At 42.2% G+C, this 7,758-nt stretch overlaps 1 long non-coding RNA gene across 1 annotated transcript; it reads left to right on the top strand.

Moving 5' to 3' along the window:
- The first annotated feature begins 2,635 nt into the window (after nucleotides 1–2,635).
- On the top strand, nucleotides 2,636–6,867 carry LOC135574295 (uncharacterized). Its single transcript, XR_010465288.1, has 4 exons — nucleotides 2,636–2,913; nucleotides 4,205–4,257; nucleotides 4,782–4,834; nucleotides 4,967–6,867. It is a non-coding gene; the product is annotated as an uncharacterized LOC135574295 (long non-coding RNA).
- The last annotated feature ends 891 nt before the right edge of the window (nucleotides 6,868–7,758 follow it).

The raw sequence follows: 7,758 nt of genomic DNA, 5'->3' as shown, positions 1-7,758 counted from the left end.
TGGCACCCAGAGAACATTAGCGTCGTAGCTCTTATTACGGGACTCTGAAACAACTGAATTCAGCCACATTTATTGTCAACCCATGTGTATTGAACACTATTCCCAAGTAAAAACCATACTGTGTGGATGTTTTGGAGTCTGATAACTCTGAGGAGGAAGTTGGGAAAAAATATCTTGGGTAGACTGATACCCCATTTCATTGATCCCCAATCCTTAGGTAAAGCTGTACAGTGCAAAATGAATGTCAATTCACACAATAGGCTGACTGGGGAGGGGATTTCACACAGTCACAGTCCCGCGATAAGAGCTACAAATGCTAGTATTTGCGTAAACCCTTCCCAGATGTGTTCTGTGGGTGTCACCGAGACGGATACCCCATTTCATTGCTTCACATTCCAACCTTTTCAACATTATCTACTCTAAATATGGCAAGATTCCACCAATTAACCTTCTGCATCACTTTCAAATGGGTACTTTTATTTTGAAGGCATACCGCAAATTCCATTACTGTGCCTTATCTAATCTATTATGGCTAGCTTCATAACACATACCACGGTCCGGTCGAGCGTCATTAGCCAGATGAAGCTAGCTGGCTGCTTATAACGTTGGGCAACAGTGTTAAGTAGCTGGATAGCTATTTATTTTCATGAACTGAAGTTCAATTTCAATAGGTGAACAACAAGTGGCAACCTAGCTAATATTTACTCACAAAGATTCCTAAATCATTGCTAAGAATAATGAAAATGACTGCAGTTGTAGGCTGGTTGTGTGGTGCTAGCTTAGGTACCAAGCTAAAGCTAGGTAGCTTAGCTACCTTAGGAGTTGCGGTCGAACAAATAGTTAATGCTTTATTACCAACGCGGTATTGTAAACACATCGTTTGTGGCCGGTGTTTGCTTGTTTGCAGACCTTTTTTGTACAGCTTTGACAGTGCTACTAGTAGTAGTGGTGGCGCTTGGCAAATTCAGAACACACAACATTCCATAATATAACTGATATTTGAGTGTCAAATTAAAAGCTTATTTAACAGGTCAAATAGTGTTATTCGACACGTTAAAAAGTGTTATTTGATGGGGAATCTTTTGACACGCAGGGACCCAAACAGTGTTCCATACTGAACAGATAAATAAATCAACACATTGATAGTTGACCATCAGGTTAAATGTTTTGACATTGATCTTCAGACTAAGTGTTGAAAACATGAAAAGTAACTTACAATTTTAAAAAAAGTTGGAGGTTTAAGAATTTGCTCACAGGAACACAGAACAAAGGTACTGGTGCACATCTTGAAGATAATGCATTAAAGGAATCGTTGGTAATTCCTTACCCTGAAATAAGTCTCGAGTACAGACAATCTCCCTTTAATTATTTTAGTATCACACTCAAAAATGGACGTCAACTCTGCCTGGACCCAAATGACCGCCTGGTGAAGATTCTGGTGGAGAGATCAACCAAAAGGTAATAGATAGCAATCCAAAACAAACTTTTGCTATTGCCTTTTCTTAGCGAGATAATTTATTTGTCCCAGATCTGTTTGTTTTTATGCCAAGAAAGAAAAACAGCACAAACTGATCTGGGACAAGGCTAGACAGATCATGGTTAATGATCAACATTTAAGAGAGACAGTCTACTTCATGAGTTTCAAACATACGCCCGGCAGGATTGTTTTTCTCAAATGTTTTTGTTTTTGTAGCTTGTTTGAGCAGGTTAGTGTTTTTTTTTGTCATGAATCTTGTTCTGGAGGCAGCTCTGCAGAGGCCACTGGGCACACACTGGTTGAATCAACATTGTTTCCATGTCATTTCAATGAAATTGTGTTGAAACAACGTGGAATAGATGTTGAATTGACTTCTGTGCCCAGTGGGAGGTCACTAGATGGCATAGCCACAACGTCATTAAATCTGATGTTAATCCTTACCTTAACCCTAAACTTAAATTAAGACTAAAAGCAACAAAAAAACGTAATGCATTTTACAACTGTTAGGTTCTGAACAAAGTGAGTAAATACTCAAATGCATATATTTATAACCTTCCAATAGGCAGGGTCAACTCCTTACATGTCTAGACAGCCAATACATCTCTGAACTTAATTTGTTCCTCTCACTGGTGTAGTCATAGCCCTGCATTATGCTAGATCCTTTGTGGGCGTGGAAGTGTGTGAGGTAGGACTATAGTATGAGAGTTGTAGGGGTGGGCCACTCTCCCAGAGGTTTCTTCTCACTTCATCTGTCAACTTGACCTCGAGACGGATTCCTCGCTCCTCCCTAGTTCCGCAGCTGGCATCCCTTATCAAGAGACTATCGCCCTTCACCTCCCTCCTTAGAAACATGGAACAGAATCCAAATCCCTATCAACCCTTCATTGACCCCAACATATACATTCCTTATACATGTAAAGTAATCAATATGTTCTAGTATGGTAACATGAATAGGTATATTTCAAGCTAGAATCCAACACAAAGACAATTTTCACTTTGCAGCTGGCCTATCTTAGGGGAAATCGTTCAGTTCTGCCTAGTTTGACTTGTCTGTCTTTTCTCTTTCCCAGAATGCAGGAAAGTAAACATTCTAAAGAGGTTGGAAGCACTACTCATACCCCGAAACACTTGTTAACAAAATGGTGAACGTGATTCAACAACCTGTGTCTTGGACTGCCGGCCCAGCGCTCCCTTCTGATACAATTCATTGTATTGTAGGGGATGTATGGGCATTTTGCTCTGCGAAAGCTTTCACTAGACAACTTTCTTCTTATGAGCGGAAGTGTACAATGTAGCACATTTTATATCTATTGCTTGTTTTTATTATATGTTTATTACATATGTTATAATACACATATGTTTATTATATGTTTACCTGTGAAGGACCCAGGAAGGGTCAGAGGGATGAGTCCTTAGAAGAGAGCTGCATACAGTAGGTAAATGACAAGAGTTCCTTATAAGAGGACTTTTAGACCTTAGATCAAAGTGTCTGTCCATGTTATATTTATGCTTTCACTTCATTTCCAAGCAAGCAAATAAAAGCAACATATTCATATTTGTTGACTGTATTGGTATATTTATGCTATTTCTATTCTAACCTTTATTTAACCAGTAAAAACCTGTTGAGACACAGTCTCTTTTTCAAGTTAGACCTGGTCAAGAAAGCAAGCAGTCAACACAACATTACAAAATGTAAAACATACAACACAAACGGCACACCAGCACCACACTTATATAATGTTACATTTTCAGTCAAACCTTTGGAGTCCAGAATATAAGCTCCATACTAAAGATAATGGCAGTGTAGTGTAGTCTCAAATGGAACCATATTACCTTTATAGTGCACTACACAAACAATGATTGGCTAAAAACAGGTCCATGATGGTATTCCGCTGTGGCCTGCTCGCTCCGGGCGTAGATCTATATCTTTTCTCCGTGCCTCTTCTTTTGTGGGGTTCTTGGTTCTGGTCTGATTCTGGAGCGGGATAAGTGTATAGGAGAAAGGGAGAGGGATGGGGGTGGAGGAGGATATGTCCATCGGGCTGGTGCTGGAGGGGGAGCGATGTGGCGGCAAGGCTGGACAATGGAGGCTGGAGAACAGGGAACAAAGAGGGCCCAGACCCACCTGGCCACAGACCACTCACACACAAGTTGGTAGGTGTGTTCAATGTGAGATGCATCTGTGGCGGACGTTCTCAGGACATACCATGTGCCGTCTATGGATGGATTTCCTAGTGGGGAGGCAAACATGAACAGCCGTCTGAAAAAAGTTATTCTGTTCTGAGTGTTTTGTCAAGGTCATGGGTCATTGGGAGACTCCGGGTTTGATCATTTAATTGCAGAGGTTGATGAGGGCCTCTAGCGGGTTGTTTGTGTTGTGAGGGGGGACTAGGAGGGGGAGAAGATTTCTAGCAAGGCATTGGGGGTTTTGGGAGTTGTAAGTTCATGTGCAGTAAGTCTGGGCCCGTAGGGGCTAGGCTGGAGTGATCAGGGGTGTTACAAAATGGGGGGGGGGGGGGGGGAGTGGTACGAGGAAAGGATTTGGAGGGGATATGTTTCTTCTGAGGGAGTAGGGGAGTTCGGGAGGCCTGCATGCTGGGTTTTGGGGTTGTGATTATGGGGTTGTTTTGTTGTCTGGTATGGTGTGTTATGTTGTTTTTTCCTAATTTTCTGTTTGTTGTTTGTTGTCTGGATTTTGTTCTTGCCACTGTGGTTCTTCTTCTGCAGTGGAACTCATATATATAACGGCTGTTGGAAGGAGAGGACCAAGGTGCATCGTGGTATGTGTTCATACTTTTATTTGAACTGAACACTGAAATAACCAAAACAGTTCTGTCTGGTGCAGACACAAAAACAGAAAACAACTACCCACAAAACACAGGTGGGAAAAGGCTACCTAAGTATGGTTCTCAATCAGAGACAACGATAGACAGCTGCCTCTGATTGAGAACCACACCCAGTCAAACACACAGAAATAGAACACAAAAGATAGAATGCCCACCCCTCACGCCCTGACCAAACAAAATAGAGACATAAAAAGGTCAGGGCGTGACAATATACTTTTAGGGAACTCATACACTTGTATAAGCATCAATGCAGCTACAAAAATGTCAAGGTTAAACCACAACATGTGATAACTATGCAATAGAATGGCATTGAATGGATTGCTGATGTTTTACATGCTCCTAATTAACTGCTATTTTGATAGTTTGTTGTTTGTAACTTATTTTTTTACTAATTTTGTACATAATGTTGCTGCTACTGTTTCTTATGAACGAAAATAATCCCCGTAATTTGCGTGAAGAAAATATGGAAAAAAAGGGGGTGGAGGTCAGACTACCTTCTGAGAATTCGTAGGTGAGTGACTAAACTCCCACTGCCATCCGTTCTATTGGCCAATGTGCAATCATTGGAAAATAAAATGGATGACCTACAATCAAGATTATACTTCCAACAGGACATTAAAAATTAATATCCTATGTTTCACAGAGTCGTGGCTGAACGCCGACATCCTTCTACGCCGGCTCAGACGCTTGTCGGATGTGGCAAGGCTTGAAAACTATTACGAACTACAAAGGGAAACACAGCCGCAAGCTGCCCATTGTTGCGAGCCTACCAGATGAGATAAATGCCTTTTATGCTCACTTCGAGACAAGCAACGGTGAAGCATGCATGAGAGCACCAGCTGTTCTGGACTGTGTGATAATGCTCTCGGAAGGCGATGTGAGCAAGACCTTTAAACAGGTCAACATTCACAAAGCCCTGGGGTCAGATGGATTACCAGGATGTGTACTCAAAGCATGCAAAGACCAACTGGCAAGTGTCTTCACTGACATTTTCAACCTCTCCCTGACCGAATCTGTAATACCTACATGTTTCAAGCAGACCACCATAGTCCAAGTTCCCAAGGAAGTGAAAGTAACCTGCCTAAATGATTACCACCCGTAGCACTCACGTCGGTAGCCATGAAGTGCTTTGAAAGGCTGGTCATGGCTCACATCAACAGCATCCTCCCTGATACCCTAGACCCAATCCACATACCACCCCAACAGATCCACAATCGCACTCCACACTGCCCTTTCCCATCTGAACAAAAGGAACACCTATGTGAGAATGCTGTTCATTGACTACAGCTCAGCGTTCAACACCATAGTGCCCACAAAGCCAATCACTAAGCTAAGGACCCTGGGACTAAACACCTCCCTCTGCAACTGGATCCTCGACTTCCTGACGGGCCACCCCCAGGTGGTAAGGGTAGGCAACAACATGTCTGCTACGCTGATCCTCAACACTGGGGCCCCTCAGGGGTATGTGCTTAGTCCCCTCCTGTATTCCCTGTTCACCCACGACTGCGTAACCAAACACGACTCCAACACCATCATTAAGTTTCCTGACGGCACAACAGTGGTAGGCCTAATCAGCGACAACGATGAGACAGCCTATCGGCAGGATAGGTGCTAGGACAACAACCTCTCCCTCAATGTGAGCAAGACAGAGGATCTGATCGTGGACTACAGGAAAAGGCAGGCCGAACAGGCCCCCATTATCATCGACGGGGCTGTAGTGCAGCCGGTCGAGAGTTTCAAGTTCCTTGGTGTCCACATCACCAACAAACTATCATGGTCCAAACACACCAAGTCAGTCATGAAGTGGGCACAACAACACCTCTTCCCCCTCAGGAGACGGAACAGATTGGGCATGGATCCTCAGATCCTCAAAAAGTTCTACAGCTGCACAATCGAGAGCATGGTTTCATCACCGCCTGCTATTGTAACTGCTCGGCATCTGACCGTAAGGCGCTACAGAGTGTAGTGCGTACGGCCAAGTACATCACTGGGGCCAAGCTTCCTGCCATCCAGGACCTTTAAACTAGGCGGTGTCAGAGGAATGCCCTAAAAATTGTCAAAGACTCAAGTCACCCAAGTCATAGACTGTTTTCTCAAGTCATAGACTGTTTTCTACCGCACGGCAAGCGGTCCTGGAGCACCAAGTCTAGGACCAAAAGTCTCCTTAACAGCTTCTACCCCCAAGCTGTAAGACTGCTGAACATTTAAACAAATTATATTAAACAAATTATTTAAACAAATGACTCGTTGTTTATAATCGATGCATAGTCACTTCACCTCTACCTACATGTACAAATTACCTCCACTAACCTGTACTCCTGCACATTGACTCGGTACCTCTACCCCCTGTATATACCCTCATTATTGTTATTTTATTGTGTAACTTTGTAATATTTTTTACTTTAGTTTATTTAGTTGATTTATTTACTTCTTAACTCTTTCTTGAACTGCACTGTTGGTTTAAGGGCTTGTAAATGTGCATTTCACGGCAAGGTCTACACATGTATTCAGCACATGTCACAAATAAAATTTGATTGGATTTGATGAACAGGAACGACATACCTCTCATGGTAACTATCTGAAAGCCAAGCCCCTACTACACTACGTCTCCAGTCTTCTGATCTGACCAGCTGGGTCATATCTCATTTACCCAGGACCAATAACCCAGCACAATAGGCAGGGTTGTGGAGTAACGGATTACAAAAACAACAAAAAACTATAATACATTACGTTACCAGCTAAAATATTGTAATCAGATTACAGATACTTTTGAAAAATAAGATGATGACGTTGATGATAAGTCAGAGACCACTATGATGACACACCAACTGTGTTTGATGGATCGCAGGAAAAGAGCAGGAATAGGCTTTTGTAGGCTACAGTCCAAGCTATGTCTTCCAATGGTGCGACTGATGTCGGTATCCAAATATTATCCAACTTGAATAAACGCTTGGAGGTAAGGATGATATCAGTGGTGTCGTCTACGGTGATACAGATATCACTTATTATTGATACCTACATAGCACATTGATGTGAATCACACTGCTGCTCTCTCATTTAGCTATTTGCGCCTTACGGATTATGGTTGTTGTGGATGGTGGTTCACAAATCGAAGTGTGTATTTCAACCCAATAATGGTTGAATTCAAGCATTTTAAGATGCTAATCAATCATTGTTTTTGAAACCAGTAGACAGCCAGTGAAAAATGTGTTCTTGCAACAGCTGCAGAGTGCGGATCCAAGCCTATGGAATGAAAGTAGGGCTTTTGTTGCTCAATCTAATTCAAGCTGATAAAAAAATCATATTTATAGGCCTAGTGGACACATGCTCAAACTTGCACACTTTTGATAAACTTAAAGTGGCAATCTGTAGTTTTTTATGTATTTATTTTTTATTTCACCTTTATTTAACCAGGTAGGCCAGTTGCGAACAAGT

Source organism: Oncorhynchus nerka, linkage group LG12 (genome assembly GCF_034236695.1).
Source record: "Oncorhynchus nerka isolate Pitt River linkage group LG12, Oner_Uvic_2.0, whole genome shotgun sequence".
Classification (NCBI taxonomy): domain Eukaryota; kingdom Metazoa; phylum Chordata; class Actinopteri; order Salmoniformes; family Salmonidae; genus Oncorhynchus; species Oncorhynchus nerka.
This window is presented reverse-complemented; position numbering and strand designations above follow the sequence as displayed.